Source organism: Daktulosphaira vitifoliae, unplaced genomic scaffold (genome assembly GCF_025091365.1).
Source record: "Daktulosphaira vitifoliae isolate Bord-2020 unplaced genomic scaffold, ASM2509136v1 Scaffold_4, whole genome shotgun sequence".
NCBI classification, from domain to species: Eukaryota; Metazoa; Arthropoda; class Insecta; order Hemiptera; family Phylloxeridae; genus Daktulosphaira; species Daktulosphaira vitifoliae.
In genome coordinates, this window is record NW_026099575.1 from 1,010,038 (window position 1) to 1,036,376 (window position 26,339).

Below are 26,339 nucleotides of genomic sequence, written 5' to 3' on the forward strand. Positions count from 1 at the left end.
GAAATCTACTTATTAAATATTTGGTAGGTTATCACCAGTTTTTATTTTAAAAATATTATTTTTGCTGGTATTGGTACAAGATTTTCAACCATTTACAACATGGTGCATTATTAGGTATAGTGTGAAATATCAAAATTTAGTTTATTTGATATATTTGCTACTACTCAATAAATTCAAAAATTAATTGAGTGTATTATTAATCATAGTCATTGAATTAATGAAATTAATAACATTTTCATGATGAATGAACAACATTCAGATAGAATAACATTTTTAGTTTTTTATAGATAAACCTTATAGTATTGCCTAATGAGAAAAATTATTTCCTAAAATTTCAATCAAATATATTTTAATATATTTCTAATATTTTCATTTGTAAAGTGAGAAAAAATATTTTATTCATTTATTATTACATTTATTGAGTACTAATTATTGGATGAAAATAAAGAAACAAAGGTTAAATTTGAGTTAAATCAATTCATCTGTTCAATACTAAATACAATTATTTTAATTTATATTTATAAAATATAAGTTAAAGAAGCTTAATCATTCAGTCACTAAGGTATGTAAAATTAAAGAAACTTGTCTGTTATTATACATTTTCTTATATTAGATAGAAATATTTGACAGTATTCTTCAACAAATTTTAACTATTTAAAACTTTGTACATACTATTTATTTATATTTTATTTAAATGGTCCGAGTACTTTCTGAAACACTTTAGCCCATGGAATAAAAATATTTGCCCCGCTCTGCCCCCCCTAGAAAAAATTGCTAGTGCCGTGCCTGGTTGGTTAACATTAAGTTCAAGATAATCAAGGAGATGTCACCGAACAATCCAACAAATACAACGCCACCGGCTCAAGGAGCTACTCAAATGGTGAGACTTTATGGAAATATTGGATTCCAGAATTCCATACTAATGGTGAATGGACCATTTATCAGGAAAGATTAAAAATAAGACATTTTTAATAATAACGGATGCATATTCTAAATGGCCTGAAGTTTTTAACATGATTAAAACAGATTCTTCTAACACAATAGAGCATTTAAGAGAGACATTTGCACGGTATGGTTTACCCGAAATCATAGTTAGTGACAATGGAACGCAATTTACTTCTCAAGAGTTTAATAACTTCTGTGAACTAAACCTCATCAAACATATTACTTCTCCGCCTTATCATCCATCAACAAATGGAGCAGCTGAAAATTCAGTTAAGTCTTTCAAGTCAGCTATGTATAAAGCTCTAAATGACCCAAAAAACAATAATGTAAGTATGACAACCTTTATAGCCAGATATCTATTAGTTTATAGAAACACTCCTCATTGGACAACTAATGAAACACCATCAAAGCTAATGATAGGAAGAACAGCTAGAACAAGATTGGATTTCTTAAAACCAACCATCGTACAGCAACAAATACAANTAATGTAGTCTAAACTATAATCTATAAGCTATGTGATATATTCTGTCTATTGTAAGTGGAAACACTGTATATAACCTAAAAATTATTATGTATATTGATTGATGATCATTTTATTATATAATCATAAAGTATTTTAAAAAGTACAAAAGCTATGTTAGTGTTAGTTAAAATTTTCTCAGGTATTTTAAATTTCATTTTAATAATTTTATACCTGCATGATGATAATTGAATGCTATCGAAATGTTATACTAACTTACAAACCCTGTTTTAAATCTAATTGTTTTTTTAGGGTAGCGGAATGAGTTTAAAAGAAAGTAGCGTGGAAACATACAAGAAACTGCAACGTGACATCATCCGTGAAGAGCAAGCGGCACCAGCTCCGTCTTTAGGTCATGAGATGGCTAAGTTGGATCGGTTTGTTGCTGACATAGAAAATTTAATGGGTCAATTGAGTCAAGAATGTATTGCAGATATTGAAGTTATATCTAGCGACAGGTTTTCTCAAAAATACTTTAATCCCAGGTAAAATTAAGTGACCTAAATTAAATAAAAATTAAATTAACTGAAATATTTTATTCAGGATAATGGATGAAAGTAATAATGCTATTCGTAATGTAATAACAGAGTTGAGAGTGAACATGAATCATACCCTTACTATTGAACACGAAGAATTTAAAGCTAATCTAAACNGGGATAATGGACGAAAGTAATAATGCTATTCGTAATGTAATAACAGAGTTGAGAGTGAACATGAATCATACCCTTGCTATTGAACACGAAGAATTTATAGCTAATCTAAACAGAAAAGTATAGAATTTATATTGTATATGTTGACTGTAGATTTAAACTTTGTATTTACAGGAAAGATTACATAGAAATACTTTGGATATAGGGGTACCTAGGTTTCATATATTAATTTTGTCAAAATTTAAATTTAAAAGGCTTACTAGTTTAAAGTTTCCCACTTACAATACTCATTTTGGGCCTTTTTTTAATTAGGATACACNCCACTCACAATACTCATTTTGGGCCTTTTTTTAATTAGGATACACAAGTTGTATCACTAACCTTTGGATTTTTTATTAAAAGTAACTTTTCTTAATTTTCAAATGTCTTTTGGTAGAAAATTGCATTGCCTATTTAATTTAATTTAAATAACCACACTAGAACACACAAAAAGTTGGTTAGAGATTGAGTTCTCTTTCATTGGAACATCAGAATTGCATAACTCGATCGCCGTGTTCTAATTTATAGCGTGTTGATTTTTATATATTAGCTTCGATGCGAAGCTGAGAAGGTATTGGTTTTACTAAGATGTGTTTTTTTTTTTTTTGTGTCTGTTACCACTTTTTCTCAGCTCTCACCAAACGGATTTCTTTCAACGATACGTCAAAAGATCACAAATTGTATCTAGTCGAAGACATTACCCTTAAAAATTGAAAAAAAATCCCTCGTTCCCCGTAAATGGGGGAAAACTCCAAAAAAATTACAAATTAAAAAATCGCTAATTTTCAAAAATTTTTCAATTTTTTTTACTTAAAAGTGCCATAACTTTTTCAAAAATAAACGTATCAATATAATTCTTTTTNATTTACTTTAAAGTACCATAACTTTTTCAAAAATGAACGTATCAATATAATTCTTTTTTATATAGATGCATAATATAATTATCTTTCATTTGGTATATTTTTTTCATAAATTTAACCCTTAACCTGCCCACAAGGGGGGATTTAAAATGACAACTTTTTCACAAAAAATTAATTTTTTTAACTTAAATTTTGAAAATGTTCCGGAAGGTCTGACACTTTTATATATATCTTAAATTAAAGCTAATGTAATATGCTTTATCATGAAAAAAAAAAATTTCGGACTTTATCTTATCTTCATGGTGAAAATGGCTACCGAATGCTATTTTTGTGTGAAAATTTTCGATTTTGTATTTTCCATTTTTAACTTTATTATGCTATAACTTTTTGAAAAATGTATGAATCATTACAATTTTTTTATGAGAAGTAGTATTTATATAGATCTTTCATTCGACATACTGTTTTTTTAAATCGGACCATTTCCCTAAATACAGGGGGGATTCAAAACATAAAAATGCATATAGAAAGTAGAACTTTTTCAACTTAACTTTTGAAAGTGTTCCGGAAGGTCTGACACTTTTATATATATCTTAAATTAAAGCTAATGTAATATACTTTATAATGGTAAAAAAAAATTTCGGACTTTATTTTATCTTCATGGTGAAAACAGACATTAAACTTAATAAAAAAAATACAATTTTTGTAAAAAAATTCTTTTTTATATTTTTAACTTTATAATGCTATAACTTTTTGAAAGATGTATGGATCAATATAAGTTTTTTTATTATAGATGCATGATGTCTTTACCTATCATTTAGTATATATTTTTTTTATATCTGACCCTTTACCTGCCCACAGAAGGGGATTAAAAATACCACTTTTTCACAAAAAGTTTACTTTTTCAACTTAAATTTTGAAAGTGTTCCGGAAAGTCTGACACTTTTATATATATTTATGAAAATGTATGAGCCAAAATCACACATTGTATGAAAAATTAACAAAAATAAATAATTAATTGAAAAAGAGAAATTACGCTTAGAAAGCACAGAAAAATTGAGATCATTAATGACTGAAATTAAATGCAATAAGCATAGAAAAAATTGACTGGCGTCAAAACTCAAGTACAAAAAAATTAATAATAAATAGAAAAAAAATAAATCACAACAACGCATTGCGAGAAGTCAGCTGTGTCGTCTTGACACGAAGTAGCATTAATCAAGAAAATATTAAAATTATATATTGGTTCGCGTTCACCGAGAACGACTAGAATTTAACATTGAATAAATTAACTATATTTGAGAGAAAATTACACTAAAACAAATGTGCTGCGACACAAAAAAAATAAGTCTCTAAAATTTAATAAATTATTAAAGGTTATTAATCAGAGTAACATCATAATTAAATAAAAAACCCTACAAAAAATTGACACGTGTTTGCATAACAGTCGGACAAAACTCACGAACCTGATTAGCAAATAAAACACGTCAAAAAAAATTACTTATGGTAGCCGGAAACACATCGTGCTATACCGAAATAAGAAATAAAAAAAATTAAGTGTGTAGCAAGACACAAGAGACAAAATTAATTTAAGTTAACTTGTAATCTTCTCTCCCCAATTACCCTGAATAATAATTCAATAATTAATAAGCGCACGGAATTAGACATCGTGGCTAAAAAAATAGACTGACCTACGGAGAGCTTTGGGTCACCTGAAATTACAAAACAAACCTGAAAAGGGAACACCCTACAGAGAGAAAAATATGAACCAATAATAATAATAATTCTATCTTAATTAATTGAAGTCTTCAATGATGGCTTCGACGTTGGTGACAAATGGTGATGGCACGGTGTAAATTAACTCCATGACTGTAACAAAAGGTCCAGACTGTAACAGTCCACCAAAATTCATAGACAAACGTCCAGGAACGTGAACGGCAACAGGCGGCACTTGTGTGTACATCACGGGAAGGCACGGCAACTCTTGTTTCTAAAACATGGTTTTAGGCAAATAACAATGTCCAAGGAACCGAAATCGTTAAAAATGTTATGAGCCATTAAGAACAAAATTAATAGGTTTGATGTACATTACTATACAACGACGACAACTCAGAATAAAAAATTTTACGAAAACATATAAAATAACTAAATATAGAATAAATGAAAACAAAGGTAAGCCTAGCGAAAATCGCAAGGATCCTGGCCAAGGTCGCCACTTTGAAAGGTTACAAATATATAAAAATCAAATTAATTGGCCGCAACGAAAAATTTGTAACTTTCATGGCGTTTTACAAANGAAAAATTTGTAACTTTCTTGGCGTTTTACAAAGTTAGAAGTAAAGGGTCGCCAACCTACTGGGCGAGACAGTATATTGTCGGACCACAGTAGGATTTTTAAAAAAAATTAACTTTTTTATATTAAAACAATTAGAAAAAAATATATAATTAATAAACATTAAAGTTGATGTTCGTTGAGTCGTTGATAGTAGATGTACACCAAAACCTCGTGACAGTTGTCACATAACCATATTAATGAGGGATGACCTTATACAAGGCCGTTGCCCGTACCTTATAAACTAGGGGAGTTGATTTTTGAAAGGAAAAAAAAAAATACACGAGTCCATTGAAGATGGAACACGCAAAAAAAGAAAAAACATATGATGGTTAAGTTAAATTAAGGGGACTTTATTAAGTAAAAAAAAAACAAAAATTAAGTTATTACGAGGCAAAAAACCGAATGATCAAAAAACCTCGTCTACAAATTAAAGGGGACAAAGAAAGAGAAAAAAAAAAACAGATATTAATAAAAAAATTAGTTACACCTACACTTTTATTGTTAGAGAATACGATGAACGTCTTGGGGTACCCGCCGGCTATTAATCGCAGCATTGCCGCTAAGCACGGCGGGTATACGTCCCAAGTAAGCGACTGGTTTCTGGCAGTTAGGCTTAGCTTGCAAGACGTTGGGACACCCCGGAATAAAATGCACTACGTCACCACATTGTACCAATAATATATACATATCACCCATATAAAATATGATATAAAACCTATAAAAAGTCACAAAAAAATATATATATAACATGACAGGTGGTATTGGAACACGCCTGCCATGTTGAGGGACCTAGATAAAAAAAATATAGGGACACCTACAAAAAAACTATATAAAAAAAATTCGCCACACGTGCTTATGGCACGGCGCACAAAAAAAAATAATCAGGCTCAAAACATTAATACAAAACTATACATTACCAGCCCCGAAGGGCTAACGAATATGGAGGCAGGTTTAGCCGACGCCAATATAAATAATAATTACATTATAAAAAAATAACGGACACTCACGAAAATATATATAAAAAAAATGAAAAAAGTTGCAGCGCACACAACAAAAAAGACCGCTACGGACGAAAATTAGCGTACCAGTTCCGACGATGGCTAATTTCCGACAACCCGTCCGACGTTTGACCCGGCGGTCTGTTGGCGACAACACGGCTAGCCTTTGGAGTAGGGGTAAAAAAAAAACCTAATACCCAGTGCCGGAAATTACTAAGAACAATTTAAATAAGGCGACAATGTATGCGGTGAGCAGTGCAAATGACGTTCAAGATAGGAAAGGAGAGGGGTGAATGTACACACAAATGCCGCCCATTAACCGGTCTGAAGCAGTACACAGCTGACTATCTCGCACGCGCATAAACAAATCACAATACCTTATCATAATAATATTACTGACAAACGCCGTCGCAGTCTGCATTAGGCTCAAAACAAATATATATATATATATATATACAAATAGACAAAAAAATGACAAGATACTTTTGTCACGTTACAGAAACCCCCCTGAGAAGATTTGGAGTGAAACAACAAAACTTCTCAAAAGAGAGTAAACGTGAAAAGAGAAAAAAAAAAATACCCTAGATGACTAGCATTAAAACGAAATTAGCCTATTGCATCCTCCGACTTGTATCTTCGGAGAAAAATAACATTAAACGTGCCCTTGATACGTCCTGACAAAGGACAAGTTACTACATATGAATTATTTTGTTTAATTTCAGAAACTACATAAGGACCGTCATAAAGCAAAAAGAATTTTCCAATCAGCTTGTCAACTCCAGAGCTGAGTTTATGAGTTCGCACTCGATCACCCATATTAAAAGATACCGCTGGTCCTTTGCGATCATGTCGCCGCTTCCGCTGTTCGGCTTTTGAAATTTGAATTTCGCGAGCCATAATAATCTTTCGCTCTTGAGGCACTGTGTTACATGGAGGAAATTCAATGATACTATTGATAAGGGTCTTTTCTTCCTGATTTTCGAATAAACTCGCCGGTGTGTATCCAGTAGACTCATGGATAGTATGATTAATTATCCACTCAATATAAGATAAATAACGGGGCCATTCTGAATGGTATTGGTGACAATAAGTTCTAAATAAACGTCCCAATTCACGCATCACTCTTTCAGACGGATTAGATTGTGGATGGTATACACTTGTATGTGTAGGTTGAATGCCAAGTTCAGATAGACGGAATTGCCACAAACGGCTACTGAACTGTTTACCATGATCAGAGACTATGATTTTTGGTTTACCGTGAGAGGGTATGTAGTCTTTAATAATCCGATTAAGGGTAGCTGATGCAGTGGCCCTTTTTAGTGGGTATAACCGAACAAATCTTGAAAAATTATCCAACACTACAAAAATATACTGTACTCCATTCCAGCCAATTGGGAGAGGTCCATACAAATCAACCAGAACCTTGTCCAACACATTATCAGACAGGACATGTTGCATAAATCCTTCGACTCGTTGATTAGAAGGTTTAGTTCTTTGACAAATATCACAAGATGATAATAGCTTTCGGACTATTCTATCCATATTGGTAAATACACAAAAATCTCTCAGAACACCTACACATTTCCTTGCTCCAACATGACCATATAATTCATGAAATTTAATGATCACAGTAGCAATTAAATTATTGGGTAAACAGATTAACCAAGATTCATTGGATTTGGACCTTCGTCGAAATAAAATGTTATTAAAGATCATATAATAATCAGATAATACTGGAACGTGGGACGATGTAGATAATTTTGTAATGATTACACTTAATTTAGAATCGGACCGTTGGTGTACATCAACATTTTTAAGTAGTTCAATAATGTCAGGTGAAAGTTTTGGGGGCGCTTCGACTTTTAAACTCATCAATCTAGGCATAGGTTCTTCAACTATTTCATCACGACCAACAGGGCTACGCGATAGAGCATCAATTACGTTTTGAGTCCCAGGACAATGAACAATATTTAAATCGTACTCTTGCAATAATAAAGTCCAACGCGTTAACCGAGCATTTCGCAAACGACATTTAAATAGAAACACCAGAGCCTGATGATCTGTAATTACATTCACACGATGTCCCAATAAAAATACACGAAATTNTTTTACATACTTTATCTTAATTAGGTTATTAATAATGAACTAGCAGATCATGTAGCTTTTGGAATAGTCCACCAATTTTTTTAAATTAAAAAGTATCTAAAGATTTGCATCGAAGCGTTTTTTATGATAGTGATTTTAATCACTGTCAGATATCATTATACTTGATCCATCTATGCCACGTCACCACTGTGCCGCGACCCCCCTGTGCTGGGTTTTTTTAATGTTGATGATGCTATTAATTACTACTAGTGTATAATAACTATTAAAATATATTTATGAATATTTCAAATAATTTTAAAAATCTGTAATTTTTTAGTCGTTAAAGCTCCACAATTTAAATTGGTTAAGCCATATGAGAGCAAGAAGTGAAGAAGAAATTTCAAAACTCAGTGAAAAAGTACAACATTTACAAAAACTATATGAAAGTCAAGAATTAGTAATTAGTAAGTTTTTTTGGTACTTTTGGGTATATTATAAATTCACTTTTTAACTACACTGTTTAAATATCATATAATTAAAAAGTATTTAAACGTTTAATTAAAAAAAACATGTGTATTTTTGAGATTTCTATATTTATTTTATTTTTTATAGCTTTCAATACACAGTATTCGTGTAGTTTAAAAATTAATTTTTATTTTAATTAATAAATTATAAAAATAAATACATTAAATTTAATTATAATATAAAATCATTTTTTCGAAAATTACAGAATTGTTGTTTAAAGTGCAATTATTCATTTAAAATGTATGCAATTGTGCACAGAAACCGTTGACGTGTCGTCCCGCATTAAGGTCGATTCACACCATACGGAACGTGAACGTCACAGATCGGCAGCGTCACAACGTCTAACCTTATCGTATTGTTCACATACACCGGCCACGTTACGTAACGTCAACATCACGTAAATACATGGAAAGATTTTTTTTTTTTAAAGTGACGCTGCCGATCTGTGACGTGACGTTGACGTTCCGTATGGTGTGAATGGACCTTTACGGTTGGCATCACAATCGGCCGCACGTTCGACCGTCACAGGCTGTCCCTTTGCGACGAACGGATTCTATTGTTCTATTAGGTATACGATCAACATTTTATTATTTCATGAATGTACAATAGAACAATAGAATTTCACTTGAAAAATGTTAAAAACATTAAATGTTTTATAGTAAAACAAACGTTTGTTTTGTTTTAATAATAAAAAACGGCTTATTATTATATTTCACAAAGCTGAGGTGTTAAACCATTGAAAATAATAATCTATTGTTAGTATCTCATTAAAAATTGAATAACTTTAGGTGTTAAGTGTAAGTGCAAACTGGTAATTATGTCACTGCTACTATGCGTTAAAATTACTTCTCTACCGTGTATTATTAATTTTTTAATGGCATGTACAGGAGAGTTATCAAAAAACAAACTCTCTAATACTGATCAGTTAGAGAGAGAGTTGGACAGAGTTCGTAGCTACCGCGATACATTGGTTAGTGGTGAACTATCGTGGAAAGACGCCACAATATTTTACCAAGATGCAACTGATTATAGTCTTACAGCTTACAAAAGCTGGCAATCATTGAAAGATGAAATGTATGTATCCCATAAAAAACGACAACATTTTATAGTGTAACAAGTTGTCGATTTTCCATTTATTATTTAAAATTGTACGCATATTCCAGAGACGAATCTTCAAGATTTCGCCAAGCATTGCGAACAAGAGATTCAATGCATCAAGCGGCACTGTGCGTTCGAATGGCGCAGACTATGTTACCTGGAGTTCAGTTTCCATATTGCCTTATCTAGAGAAATATTTGCTATTTTACAGGTAAGATAATGAAATGACACTCGATAAAAACATCTAAAACCGTGACCTCATTTTCACCAGGTCATTGAATACTTATTTACCGATTTACAAGTACCTGAGAGGTACGGTCACGCATTAGAAGTTTACAAAAGTTTCAATAAAAGAGCATCGGCGTTGACTAATTGGCTCAAACAAGTAAAATAAGCTAAACTTCAATAAATAATTCTAACAACTTTAATATAAAACCGTCAAAAAAATTAACAGAAATTAATCAAACATCTAACACTGACAGTTCGTTACTAAGTAAAAATACTGAACCTATTACATCATTAAACCCTGGANAACTGAACCTATTATATCATTAGACTCTGGAAAATACTAAAAAGAATTTTAGGATGTGAAAATACTAATAACAAAAAAACCGCTACTAAAACTCGTCCACATGATATTAAAAAAATTTATGGGATAAGAGGTACTTATTGTTCTCTAAATTCAACGAAGGAATCATGATGGACAATGGTAATAAAATAATTATTTATACAAACTTTAGTATTTTACTATTAACGATAACGTTTTTTTCTTTTTCAGAATCATTTTATTCCGTTTGTCCTGAGATCTTAAGCAAACATCTAGCGTTGAGATGTCCCAGTTTAGACGTCGTTATGGATCCGTTTTGTGGTGCTAGTAGAAACGTCATCCAATTGCCAAGAGATACACACGAGTTATCGCTGTGGATATCGATGCTAAAAAACAAGAATTCGCCAAAAGAAATGAAGAGATTTATGGAGTCAGGGACAAAATTATATTTATACAGGGATATTTTTTCGAGATTGCAGAAACGTTAAAAAAATATAAGCCACAGATCATAGTGACGTCTCCCTCATGGGGGCGGCCCTTCGTATAAGAAACACGAAGTTTAAAGTCTCGAGAATCATATGTGTAACGATTACGTATAAAAAACTCTTTGACCTGATGAGTATTGCTCCCAACGTAGCACTGCACATCCCTAAAACTAAAGATCGAAAGGAGGAAAATTAATCTAATTTCGATAGATAAATCACAAGTGTAATTAATGTTGATCAATTAATTTTCTAGTTAATGCAAATTGCAAAATTATTCGACCTCAACATGGTAATTCAACACAATTACATCGACGAAAGACACGATTCTATAACTGCGTTTTTCGGCCGATTTTTCAACATGAACAAAAAGTACTTATTTAATGACAACAAACTTTACACGAATAGAAAACATCTCAAATATCTAGAATTCGCTGATTACTATTATGGTTAGATTATAATTCATCCAATTTACATCTACGAATTTCCACATATTCTAATTTTCAATATTTTAACGTTATATACCACCGACTTCGGAAATTATATAAATATTTTATAATTCTTTCATTTTTGCCGCAGCTGCTGTCGGATGACATAATATTTTACTGAAAAATTCAATTTATATCATTGTGTTATGATTTATACATTTCATTGTATAACATATATTTTTATTAATTTTGTTTTATGTTTGATTTTTTATTTGTAGATTACTACTTTAAATTATTCTTGTACAAATTTTGTTGATAATAAAAATGTAAATATACTAAAATAACCAAAATTTCTTTGTTCGAAATATATTTCGTATTATATTCTATAATAAATAATTCTTAAAATAAATTGAATGCTGCAAGTTATTTTTCAACATATTCATTTGAANATTGAATGCTGCAAGTTATTTTTCAATATATTCATTTGAACATATTTTATTAATTTAATATTAATATATTTTTAATATTTTAATTTATGTTTCATAAGAGTTATTAGAAAATTTTCTATTGTTTCTATTAGATGTTCGTGCCCAGACGCCGTACAGTCCACACGTATATTGTCTCGCACACCGCTTATCTGCTCCGATAGCATAGTCTTAGTGCTAGACGTTACGCATTGCGCTCACGCGTTATCAAGTTGCCGGTAATTTTGAATTTATCGCTCGACCCAAGTCCAACATTAACTCTCTATCGAAATCACCATGAAAAATAATCAACCAAACAGTCCTAATAACAAAACGACGAAAACCGTTCCGTCGATTACTATCGCAAAAACAACTACACCAATAAACTCAGAAGCTAATACTATAGACACTGGATGGTCAATACAAACAAACAAACGTCTACACTCCAACTCCTTAAACTCACAATCCGATCCCTCATCTCCGAATACGAATTTGGATACAAAGGAAAACAATAAACAAATAAAAAAAAAATTTTTTTGCTTCACGCAACAGGTTCGAATTGCTTGTTCAAGATGACCCTTTCGACTCGCCCACTACTGAAAATATATCTACAAACTCTCTTCAATATGATGCTGAAAATAACATAATGAATAATGAAAACACACTTATTAAATCTCCTCCACCAATATTTGTTAAAGGTGTCGAAGATTTTCCCGCACTTTGCACAGTCTTAATAGAGCTTATAGACCTCGACAATTTTATATGTAAATCGTCAACAATCTCATTGAAAATTCAAACTACGGACCCTACTGCATACAGAACATTATTACATTACCTAAAATCTGAAAAAGCCGAGTATCATACTTACCAGCTCAAGGAGGATAAACCACTCCGGATAATTATACGTAACCTCCACCCATCCACGCCTCTAAATCTAATAAAAGAAGAGTTAGAAGTTCGCCACTACGAGGTAAGGCAAGTTACCAATGTACTACATAAAGTCAATAAAAATCCCTTCCCGTTATTTTTCGTTGATCTTGAACCAACATCGAAATCCTTCGAAATTTTTAAAATGTCTTCACTGCTTCATTGTAAAATAAAAATCGAAGAGCCATACAAACCGAAGTCAATCTCTCAATGCTTCAATTGCCAGCAATATGGACACACCAGAACCTACTGCGGATACCATCTTCGATGCGTTCACTGCGGAGCAGATCATCAGTCAACCCACGCGATGATCCTTCAAAATGCGTTCATTGCTCTCTAAACCACCCAGCTAACTACAGGGGCTGCACAATTTATAAAGAACTCCAACGTCGCAAGATACTCAGCACACCTAGTAATCATATTCAAAATAATCTTAATACCCAAAACACTAATGTACAAAGTAGCCACCCACCTGTTCGCACTTTCCCTAATCATCCCTCTCCCATATTCAATACTATATTTATAATAATATGTATAATTATACATATTATATAATATACTGATATTTAAAAATAGTCCACACTGTGCCACGACTCCACCATTTTATTAATTTGTAATTATAATTAAAAATAACTTATGGCTATTAATAATTTACCACAAGTAATCAATTAAATTCTTTTTGGGTTTAACTTGATTTATTTTTTTAATGCATTAAAATTAGTTAAAAATATTATTTTAAATTTAATATTTGCATTATTTTTTATTTTTAATAAAGGTTACCAAATAGAATGGGCTAGAACTAAATCTATTGAAGAAGAAAATTTACGACTTAACAAGTTATTGGTTAAAGAAACTAGAGGTATTTACTAATTAACTATCAAATTAAATTTAAAACCCTGTATTTTGTTATATATACCATTTAAGTTATATAAGTCAAGTAAAGACGAAAAATTGTTTACATGTACACATGTTTGCCATTTGACAAAATTTTGAAAAGTATTTTTAATTATTTTTGGTTCATAAACTATTCCTGGCAGGTATGTGATTATATATAACCAGGAAAAACATTTCAGGAGAATATAACTGGCAAAAAAAACTGGAGTATTAAATGAAATAAAAAAATTTGAAATTTTTATCTAATAAAAAAAAAAAAATGTTGATGGCAACACTTGAAAATTTATTCCTGAAAATATATTTATTCGTGTTAACAGAGAAAAATACATTGTTTAATCTTTTTTACGGTGGTATTTTAATTTTTGATTATATTTTCTCCAGGCGTAATTTCCTAAATTTATACAGTTTTTAGTGATTTTATTTTTAATTAATTAAATGAAATCAATTTAATGTTAAAAGTTATCAACATATTCTGTAGTGCGAAATGAATTAGAAACAGCATTAAGATTTTGTCACAAAAAGATAGACAAATAGGAAAGAAATGAATAGACAGTAAGAGACAAAGTTAAAGAAACTATTGAATTAGTAGAGAAAACTTGTATGGAAAAACAGCGTGTCACCGAAGAGTTGAAAAAATCCAATGGTTATAATTATCAAATTAATTAAAAAAAAAATGACTATTTTACTTATTTCACTTAGTCAATAATAACAATATACTTTCCTTCAGATGAAGTTAATCGACTTGAAGAAGAATTGAAGAAGTTAGTAGTGGATGCTGGTAACAAAATTAGTATCGAAGTTGAAAAAGTCAAATTAATTTACGATACAAAATTTCAAGAAGTCAATATAGAAACCCAGCGTTTGCAAATGGTGGAATGAGTGTAAAAAAAATGTACTTTTAATATATTTTTTAAATTATAAATATTTTTTAACAGGAAAAGAAAACAGCCGAACGAGATTTAGAAAAAAAAACTAAAGAATATGCCGATTTGACAAAAAAATATGAATCAGTCGCCCAAGAATGTGTCTCACAACCTTTAGTTCATTTGGAAAATGTTGACTCTTTGATTGATCAAATTAATGACTATAAAATCGAATGTGAAAAACTTATGAATGAAGTAGAAATCATAAAAGAAGCATTTAAGGAAAATCTAGAAATGTAAAGGAAAATTAATATCGAATTTGAATAATTTATAGAAATATGAAGTTTTGAAACAATAAAATTTTATTACAAAATTCATAATTTTCATTCTATTTTTTAGTTACACAAGAAAATCGGAAAGATACAAAATGGAAATAATGTTTTTAAAAAATAAAGAAGAATACTCATTTATGCGGAAAAATCACATATTTTCATCGAGGGTCGGCAAATTACAGATCACATATCTCTGTAAACTAGCCTTTTCGTTCACCATTTAAGTGATTTCACTTTAATATCATAATAATTAAATTTAAAGTCACGATTTCTAAATATTTTTATACAAATATATGTAATAGAGTATGTGTATACTCAATATGTATACATATGTTTTATCTAATATCCAGTCGAAATATGGGCTTTATAACTAATCAAACAAAATGCATGCCAATGGCATGTCACACGCTCATTAAGAACGATTTGGTGGTCGAACCTGCTATGTAATCAATGAAATTACCGATGAGTAGCGGCAAGAAAACAATTCATGTGAATAGTTGATGAAGTTGTTAAGATTTTTCACCATAATTTTGTGGATTTGCACTGGTTTCAAATAGCAACTCAGTTTTTTTATTTATCGCTTGTATATAATATACACTACACTTTAATGATACAATAAATAAATAAACTCACACATACACACATATGCATTTATAACATTGAGTCTAATGTAAGTGTTGCGTACGAGGCAGTTAGACCGTAGGACGGCTAATTGTGCACCGCACTAGAATGCCGTTTTACCTTGTCTGTTTAATAAAACGTTAATATTGATGCGGGAGTGACCCACCTAGAAGATGACGGCTAACTATAAATCCAATAAGTAAACGAGAGTAGACAATAATTAAATAACAAATAATCACACATATTAGAAATTACTCAGAGAGTATCTTAAATTTAAGGGGTAACGGGGGGGCCTTAAATACTAGTAGCCGTCGAAGCAGCATAAAACATATAGTTAATCTCAATTAGAACAAACAATAATTAACATTAAAAATAATATAAAACTCAGCTGTATAGATGACGCTGTTGATGATGATGAGTGTATGAGATCTTGTGGTAATGGTGTCGTGCAAGGGCACGTAAACTTTGAGCACAATGGTGCAATAAACAAGAAATAAAAAACTATGCCGTACAATAGCCGAATAATTTACTATTCAAGCGAAGGCGCTTGCAACAGAAAAAAAAAGGTGACACGTTAAACAATCGACTAACTGACTTATGACAATGTACTATCCATGGATGAAAAATGACACGGAGGTCATCGATTTGCTGTGATGGGTGGACAAGGGGGTGAGTAAAGCAAGATGCTGGTGATCAGCTGTCCCACCAAATAATATAATCAATGATCTTTATAACAACTAGTCAACTAGATCATTCTAAAGGCGTTCTGTACCATACAGTAAGTGTAAAATGTATTGATAAAAAGTAACCGTAAAATGAAGTCAACACAAAAATTAAACTTAACACAAGATTAAAATCTCCCAATGATATAGACCTAGCGGTTCTCAATCTTACTAACTTAATACAAACAACAGCATGGTCTGCTACAAATACTATGCCAGCACCTCCTTCCGCAAGCCCACTTCTTGAATATATACGTAACAAAATTGTAGAAAAAAGAAGAGCAAGAGCTCTATACCAGCGCACGCGTTTACCTTCCCATAAATTTAACTACAACAAACTAGCTAATTCACTAAAAAAACTGCTCACTGAATTTAAGTCAAACATATTGCAAAATCATTTAATGAAACTCACTTCCGTAGACGGTAGCCTATGGAGAGAGACAAAACAAGTACTCCGCTATAAATCGCCAAATCTCCCTATTAAAAATTCAGATGGCAGCTTAGCTATTTCGGATACCGAAAAAGCTGAACTCTTTAAGGATCATCTTGCTTATACTTTCCAACCATACGCTGATATCATAGATGTTCAAAACATGAATCTAGTTGAAACGTTCTTAAATACCCCCCTCCCAATGTCACTCCCTGTCAAGTCATTTACACCTAATGATGTAAAATATGCTATACAAAAATACGCACTTAAAAAATCACCAGGCTTCGATTGCATTACTGCGGAAGTAGCCAGATCCCTCCCAACCAGAGCCATCGTTCACATTTATTATATATATAATGCTTCACTCAGACTTTCCTATTTTCCCCTATTATGGAAATTCGCATCTATAATCTTAATTCCAAAACCAGACATACCATCATCTCACCGTCCAATCAGCCTTCTCCCTTTTTTCGGCAAAATATTAGAACGGTTACTTCTGAAACGAATTCTCCCGATAATTACTGAAAAAAATATTCTTCCAAACACCCAATTTGGGTTTCGCGCTTCTCACTCGACTATCCATCAAGCACACAGGGTCGTAGACTCCATTGCATATTCCCTGGAAAAAAAATTGTTCTGCAATTGTGTGTTTCTAGACATCTCACAAGCTCTTGACCGCGTATGGCATGACGGGCTTTTGTTTAAACTTAAGAAATTTCTGCCACCTACCTATTATTTACTTATTAAATCCTATCTAACTGATCGGCATTTCAAATACGCTACGGTTCTGCTTTATCTGACTTAGCAGCTATCAATATTGATATATTATTATATATAATTGATATAGCTTTCAAAATATTGCTCTCCGTAAAATAATGAACGCCCCACCCTACGTTTCTAATCACACCCTCCATACTGACACTCAACTTAAAACAATTAACGACGAAGCAAAAATTTTTTATAAAAGATTCCATTCTAAACTAAATAACCACCCTAATGAACTTTTAAAAACTTATCTACTCCTTCCATACCTGGTAATACCCCTCGACGTCTGAAGCGTAAATGGTGTCGTGATCTCTTAAGATAAGGTAATTTCAAATAAAAATTTTAATAAAAATTAAAAAAAAAAATCCACAGAAAGTGCCTTTGATGAGTGGCTTCTATCATCAAATTTTCCATGTCATTCTTGTAACTTTTATTAAATATGCTTATTGTGTCTGTTGATACAGATTGTATATTACGTTTAATAATAAAAACAAATTAAATAAATAAAATCAAACTTAATGATAAACCGTGACTAATACTGGTTTCTCACTGATGATGTAAATATCGTTTACGAAATACATGAATGTTTTTTGGAAGTTGGTTTAATTAAGATTTTTACTTTTAATTAATGAGCTGTAGATAATTAATATTATTTTTTTTATATTAATTTGATTATTTTTATTTACATAAATAAAGACATAATCAAAATACATAAAGAATTACTTTTTATACATAGGATTCAATAATATTTTTAATATTAATTAGCAACTAAAATAATCTGCATTATTTGAAAAAAATCTGGTAATGAGATTTAAAATGTATTGTTCATAGTATTAAAACTAGGCTCTTATTAATATAATTAAAATAAAATCTATTGTTAATTTTATAATATACAAAATTAACAATTCAAACTATCATTTAAGTGTTATCTTATCTAAAAATAATAAAATATCTGTGGTGTTATGAACAAATTTCACACCACATTAAATATGATTTACAATTAAAAATTTATCACATTTTAGAATTTCTTCCATTAATAAAATATAATTGCAATGGTGTCTTTTTTTTTTATAATAAAAAATGATCATTTAATAAATTAAAAAAATGTAATCTCTAAATAATAATAATAAATATTTTGGTATTATGACTTAAAAAGCACTTTAAATATGGTTTTTATTTTGTTTTACAATATATAAGCTTAGTAAATATGAGTGTACAGAATTTATATTTTATACCATTTGTAATGAATAAAAATATACAAAATAAGATAGTTTTTTATTTTATTCTTTCAGGCAAATGTTCCAGCAGATCACGACTATTCGTAAGTTTAGTTTAGATCTGTTATTAATGAAACCTCTTATCTATTAATTTACAACAATGTACCTTACTATTTTACTTTAAGAATATCTGTTGACAAAGTCATATTTGATACATTTTTCTAACTATACTAATGATCAATACTAAATAAGAGTTTAAATTCGTCCTAAAACTAGGTTCAACACGAATACAGAACTTCTTGAGCACATTTTTATTGAAACATCTTACAATAGTGATTTTAATCGCTGTTAAAATTAAATCTAACCAGGTTTCCAATTTTTCCGACATCTATTCATAGTTGCAACTAGAATAAAACTTTAGGGAGTGTTACTATTATTTTTTAACAACAAAAAATATTTTTATATAAGATCACATATATATCCCATTTTTTTTGTAAGGTACTTTATTTAACCTCCAGTTGTGTTTTTACATCTAAATGTACTAGATTTTCGGATTATACTTCACTTCCCATTAGAATAATCATAACTCATTTACATTTTTACCCACAAAAAAATATCGAATACATCAATTAAAATGTACGAGAAATTTAGTGTTTTGATTAATAAAAAAAAAATCGCAGTCATTAATATAATATAAATTTGACTATGTGAATACAAAAAAAAAAAAAATTCTGTTCTTAAATTAAAGATACCTCTAAAGTTATCACAATTCAATAGCCTTATTATGTATAATAATTAATAGTTAAATATCTTTGAATGTATCAATTTAATTAAGATACATTGAACAAATGACTTTTTCGTAGCAAATGTTAAAACTCATACATGCGACATATCTTTCTGAAAATGTTAGCATAGTACAGCCAGTTTTTTTTTACATTTGCAAATGTATAGCGCGTTCTAGTGACATAACTGTCTTGATATATCAAACTATGTACAGCCCGCTATTTTTATATTATAAGATTTAAGTCATCATTTGTTTTGAAAGTGTAACATAAATGAAAACAAACTTTCATATATCAATATGCATTTATAAGCAGTTCTCAAAATTATATTCATATATATATAAATATACAGTATTTAGTAATTAAGGAAACAGGCCAGTTGTTCTAACAATAAGAACAATAGAAACCCATTTCTTTACTTACTGATCACTCTATATATAATATAATATATATATATATATTATATATAATATATAGGTTATAATAATAAAAAAAGGTATAATTAATAAAAGAACCAACTTTTTTGTTTAAATTTCATAATCAAATAATTTCATGTCAAATATTATTTTCAATTAATAAATGCCCAAAATTTTTTTTTATTTAAAATATTAAATCTCGTATAAAATAATTCGAGTATTCAATATTTTTTGTGGGGGATAGAAAGTCTAAAGTGAAATTAAGTATATTTCAAAAATCTATTACATACAGTTGTATGGGCGCAACTAGAGGCTATGAGATATTGACCTCACAAAAAATGTAGGACATAAATGTGTTCTTAAATAATAATAATTTTTAGGGTAAGATAATTATAATAACACTCACTAAAATTTTATTCTACACGTGCCTATAGAAAAGTTTCCGCAAAATGGAAAATCAGTTTAGATTTAACTTTAACAGCAATAAAAACCACTATTGTAATATGTTTCAATACAAATTGAATCACTTTTTAAAATTTAACATAAAACGTTGAATTCAAGCTAATTTTATTAATTAATCCGTTCACAATAACTCAAATTTAGGTAGAAAATGTCTATGTGTATTAAATGTCATTTATTTTCATGTTAATTGTAATTATATTATAAAAATTAATGATATTAGATAGCAAAGGCAATATTGTAAGACTAGTGTCATCAAAGGCATATCGCTTTTTCTTTTCCCCTAGGAAAACATTTTTATTAATACAAAATAATATAATTAAAAGAAAATATATTATACATGTATATTAAATCAAGAATTTAAAAATTTAACGGTTTATATTTAATAAACGTATAAAGTTCTGTTAAAAATTAAAATATTATACTATTAAAATAAAACTGCAAACATTTCATTTAATGTAAAATATGTATCCTTATTAAAAAAAAAAAATGTTGATATACATCCAAGGCATTATAGATGAACTTAAAAATTATTATATAGCTAATAATTCTAGAGTTCAAATATAGAATTATTAAAATTTAATAATTAGACGTCATTCTAGACTTAATTTTGGTATACTATTCTTACAATTTTTCTGAATTACATTCAATCAAGTTAAGAATATATTAAAAAGTTTACTATAGTAAAAAACAAAATGATACATTTATTATTATTATAAGTATACAGAAAAAAATTTCAGCTAAGGTTTATTAAAGAAATATATGTATCTAATAAAAGCTAAAACTTGACTATAATATAATATAATTGTGGGTAAGTATCAGATTTTGGGTAATGTCACAAAAATTAATCACTAAAACTACTAATTTAGCAACGTCCAACCTTTTTTATTCAAATATTACTAAAATAAAAAAATGTAATTGTACCTCATTGAATTTATACATCATTTTCCAAATGTTTTTAATTAAAAAATAATAACTTTTAATACAATTTAATCATTACCATTGAAGAATTCATTTGTAACATTATTATTAACCCTCCTTGAAAAGTATTATTATTTGGTAAACGCTACTACTCGTACTAATATGCAAAATAAATTATAGAACAAAAATTAGCGAGTTAAACAAATTAAATAAAATGAAACAATACATGATAAATAAACAGTTTTAATTATTTAAACTCAAAGTAAATATCTAATTAACGTTTCAAAAAATTTAACTAATGTACATTTACATAAATAGAATGTTATATATTTGTCTGGAAAATGTTTAATTATTAAAATATAAAAATTACCTTGATATTTTTCTGTTGTTTGTCATTATTGAAATTTCATACGTGTCAAATTAATATTTTAATAAATATATTTTATGACTGGCATTAGTCTGAAAGCTCAACAAGTAATATTCATCTTACTACATTGTGTTATTATTGAAAATTGTATTTGATTTCTAAAAGAAATTGCATCACTGTATATAGTATAAAATAATTTCCCATAACACATTGATTACTTGTAAATACAGTTAATGTTTAAAAGATAAATAATAAAAACAAATTTAATTATTCATTATTATTATAATAAACACGAAAATAGATATTTCAGTTAATCACAAAGTATTAAAAAACTCAAATTTACTAAGAAAATGTCTATGTGTATTTGTTTCCATGGTAATTTTAACTTTGAATTATAAAAAGTACTTTACTATTATAACAACTATTAACATTAACAATTAGCCAGTATTAATTACTTTAAAGTTATTTATATTTTTTAGCAGAAACAGCATTTATATAATTAGTGTTATAAAACGTTTACCGATCTATGTATTTCATTATCGATGTTGTTTACAGAGTTATAAAATAAAAACAATAAACGAATTACATTTTTAGCTTTCTTTCTTACTAACCATGTATGGTAAAAAAAATTCTATACACTAAATATACAGATTCTCTGTACAAAAATTATTTAAAAAATAAAGAATAACTTCTTATCAGCTTTAGAATAAAAGACATAAATATATTTAATTATAAATCATTTTCACTATTTTGTTTTTTAAAATTATAAAAATTAAAAACAATTATAATATTGAATATTCACTAACCTGTACTCTTTAAATGGGTCAGTCTAGCATAATGGGTAGAAACGTATGTTTCGGCGCACAGGATCCTGAGTTTAATCCCAAGGATGCCAAAAAAATTATTTTTGTGATTTTCTCATTGGTGGTGTTTGATTTTTGTTGCAAACCAAAGATAGTACCCACCCCATTCATAATTAGTTTAGCCAAGAACCATCTTTGACTGAACTTGTAAAACTTGGTGTTAATGTGAAACATTACATTTTAAATATTATGTGTCAGAAAAAAAATTAATAAAATAAAATTTACAATATTTATTTTTAAAACTGAAGAAAATATTTATAAAAATACAAAATATTAACTATTGAATTTTGTTGAAAATATGTTTTTGATACCACAGAAACGATTCCCAGTAACTAATTTTACTCACAACCAACTTTTATTACACTAATCTTTCCTAGTATAAAATTTCAAAGATATAAAGGTATTTTTATATCTATTCATTATGCTGAGAGAACAAATAAATTAAAAATTCATGACAGTCTTTTATTTTAAATAAGTAGAAAATAATTTTAAAAAAAACTATTTATTATTGTTGAAAATATATTATTTGAGTATCATCCCAGTTCGCAAAAATCAATTTAAATAATATTGTGAATAATAAATAATAAAACAAATAATAAATGTATCAATAGGGAATAGTTATTATTTTAGTTTTACATTTTATTATCTAGAAACAGTGGAACATTGATTGTCAGTTTCTGCATTAAGCACAGCCAAGATCATACACAAGATGTTGTGCATGATGAACTAAACTATAATAAATGTCTCCTTTTGTAATTGTTGAGAGTATTTCTAACAAAACAACTATCAATGAAATCTACATCAATTGGATAAAAAACAATAGTGATTTATAAATTATTTCTTTAGCTTTATTGACAACTTTATCAGTTTAATTTTCTATTTCTCTTTTAAGTACAATAAGAATACTCTAGAAACATTGTTTAATGGCTTCACAGTTTTTAAATCTACAATTCCATCTATTATTACTAATGCGCCCATAGTTTTTGTTTTTATGTCTAAGTTTTTATGCAATTCAACTAATTGACAATTCTTTAAGGATGGTAAAAATGAACGTAAATACATTTAATCAAGTTAAAAAACTTAAGGTTTTTTAAAAAAATTTAATTATTACAAAATAAAATTTTATTATTTTAATAAAACAAACATATTTTATTAATATTGGTTTTTAGTTTAAACATTTTGCACCTATCTGCAACCAAAAGATTTATTCTATAAAACATACCAATTCTTATTCTTGATTGAATCCATTAAATTTTCAGACATGATATTTCCACAGAAATTCCAACCATTATAGGATTGTGAAATTATTTGAGCTTTAGTATTTAATTTATAAGTTTCAAAATAATATTAAACACTTGTTCTTCTTTATAAAATCTAAAACTAAAGCAAAAATGTAATAGTAATATTAGTGTTTATTAATTATACATTTTTTTATCAATAATGATTTTTGAATTTATTACCTTGCTTCATCACATATTATACTATTTACTCTTTTTCGCTATTTGCACATATTTCAATTATTTCATTTTGAATATGGTGACTAGTGTATTTTGTTTCTTTGTTAAATATTTCAGAAAATATGGGTATATGCTTAGAAAATAAAACACAGGTTTTGTTGAAATTCCCTAAGAAAAATTATTTAATAAGAAATTAATAATTTTATCTTCAGTTTTCATTACTTGATTAGATCATTTAAATTAGTTCCCTACCATGATTTAATGATGATCTGTTTTCATTGTGTCAAGTCAGTCTTTGAATACTAAAAAATTGTCATATCAATTAGACTTTTCATACATTACCTATTTGCGGCAAATTCTAGTTTAGATTGACTTATTAGCTGGGTATGAATAGTGTCAGTTTTTTTGACAGTTACGTTATAATGTCTTGTCTATTTTGGAATAAGAGTTAAATGAGTTTCTGTAATATAATAATAGCATGATCATCCAGTTTTGTTAGTTTTCCATTTGCAATAACTCTAAACCCACATAACTAATAAATATAAAAAACAAATAATAAATGTTAATTTTTGAACAATAATTATATCATACACAAAAATATTCAACCTCATAAAATGAAGCCATGGTTATGTTAATGGAAATGGTATTTGTAATTTAAAACAAGAACTTTTAGACCTGTGCTTTGGAAGATATTCTAATTTTTGTACTTAGGTGGCAGAAGTGTGACCAAAGAATGACTAATGATAAAAATAGCAGTATCTGGGCTTTACCATCAGTACTATATTTTAAAATTCTAATAACTTTCAAAGAATTGATCCAAAAGTTATAGTCGAGAGTTATTTTCTTAATTAGATAATATTCTATATTATAAACTAGTTTAAAATGTATGCTGCCGTTCAAACAAATAAATTTGACACCCCTGTATAGTATATAAAGATTGGACCTAAAAATTATTTCATAACAGGCTTATAGAGATACATATGTAACTAACAAAATCCAAATATTTATATCCCTTAGATTCGTGTAACAACTACTGACAACTGCCGGAAGGTTGACGAATAACCAATGCCGAAGATTCGTATAAGTACACCGTTCCTAAAATAAGCTTAATAGCAATTAAAATATATATTTATAATACAATGTAAATATTATGTTGTCAGTTTTATACATGATATACCTCTAATATGGATCTTTTTGGACCAGACTGTAAATCAAATTTCGAGTTGTTTATAGAATTTCATATGTAGGTTAATTTTATTTATCTTTAGTGACGATAACCAATTTATTTGTTATGTTACTATTAGCAATATTCAAACTGGACGTCTGAAAGAAAATTTTAAAATATAAAAAGTGAAAAGACTATACGTAATAAGTCCAACAATAGAATAATTTATGTAATATGACTTTAAATTATTTGATTAAAAGTCACCTCTGTTTCAGGATTTTTTAGTTCAAAAATAAAAAATAATTTTGAATTCATTATTTTATTAACAAATTAATATAAAAGTAAAAAAACAACAGATCTTCTAAATGACAGATATATTTCACCGTGTAGTGATGGTGCAAATCAACATTGATAACGAGCTGATAAGTATTCCATAGCTAAATATAGAATTCGTTAAAATAGTGTAATGATTTTATTATAGTCAATATATCGCACAAGCCAAAGATTGTTAACAATAGCATTATCTATGTTACTTCTACCACAGATTCAGGGCCGGATTTAACGGAGGGTTTTAAGGGCACTTGCCCCNCTATATGAAAACAGATAGTTCACTTGGCCCAATAACAAAACGGTTTTTTGATTGGAGAAGTGAAATCTCAGTGCAACCGTATGTATAAGCGCAAAAATTCTTTTAATTTATTTCATTATTAAATCTGCTGTAGCATAAATATTATGAAATTCCGTATATAAACATAATTATTGACATAAATTATTTTAATACATCATTAAATTAAGGTATTAAACCCATAATCCCTTATTTATGACTCAAAATTGCTAAATTAGTCATGAAAATTAAATAATTATCAGTTTTTATAATGTAAATTATTAACTACTTAAATTTGACTTGAGCAGTAACAATTGTTATTGTTAATATTGTCAATGATCACATGTATCTTATTTCGTGTTATATTTGGTGCTTTCTTTCAAAATATCTCACTACCTCACCAGTATGCGATGCTCAGTGAAGTTTTGTCCAAGTACATATTCCTTCAAAGATAAAAGCTTTTTTTCTTATCCTAAAGAAAACGATCGTTTGAAACTATGGATGAATAATTGTCAAACTAATCATTTGGCCGAGACTTTATCCAAAAAAAAAATAATCTAG

General features: G+C 28.7%; 1 long non-coding RNA gene and 1 pseudogene across 3 annotated transcripts; one reads left to right on the forward strand and one right to left on the reverse strand.

The window, feature by feature from the left end:
* The first annotated feature begins 221 nt into the window (after positions 1-221).
* Positions 222-12,193, forward strand: LOC126904740 (uncharacterized; annotated as a pseudogene).
* Positions 12,194-22,409: 10,216 nt separating this feature from the next.
* Positions 22,410-25,553, reverse strand: LOC126904149 (uncharacterized). 3 transcript variants are annotated; one of them, XR_007703673.1, is made up of 5 exons: positions 25,439-25,553; positions 24,262-25,332; positions 24,013-24,177; positions 23,775-23,932; positions 22,410-22,705 (listed from the first exon to the last, which is right to left on the reverse strand). It is a non-coding gene; the product is annotated as an uncharacterized LOC126904149 (long non-coding RNA). The 3 variants fall into 3 exon arrangements; XR_007703672.1 differs by lacking the exon at positions 22,410-22,705 and having other exon boundaries at positions 23,717-23,932; positions 24,262-24,541; positions 25,187-25,332; XR_007703671.1 differs by lacking the exon at positions 22,410-22,705 and having other exon boundaries at positions 23,717-23,932.
* Between the last annotated feature and the right edge of the window lie 786 nt (positions 25,554-26,339).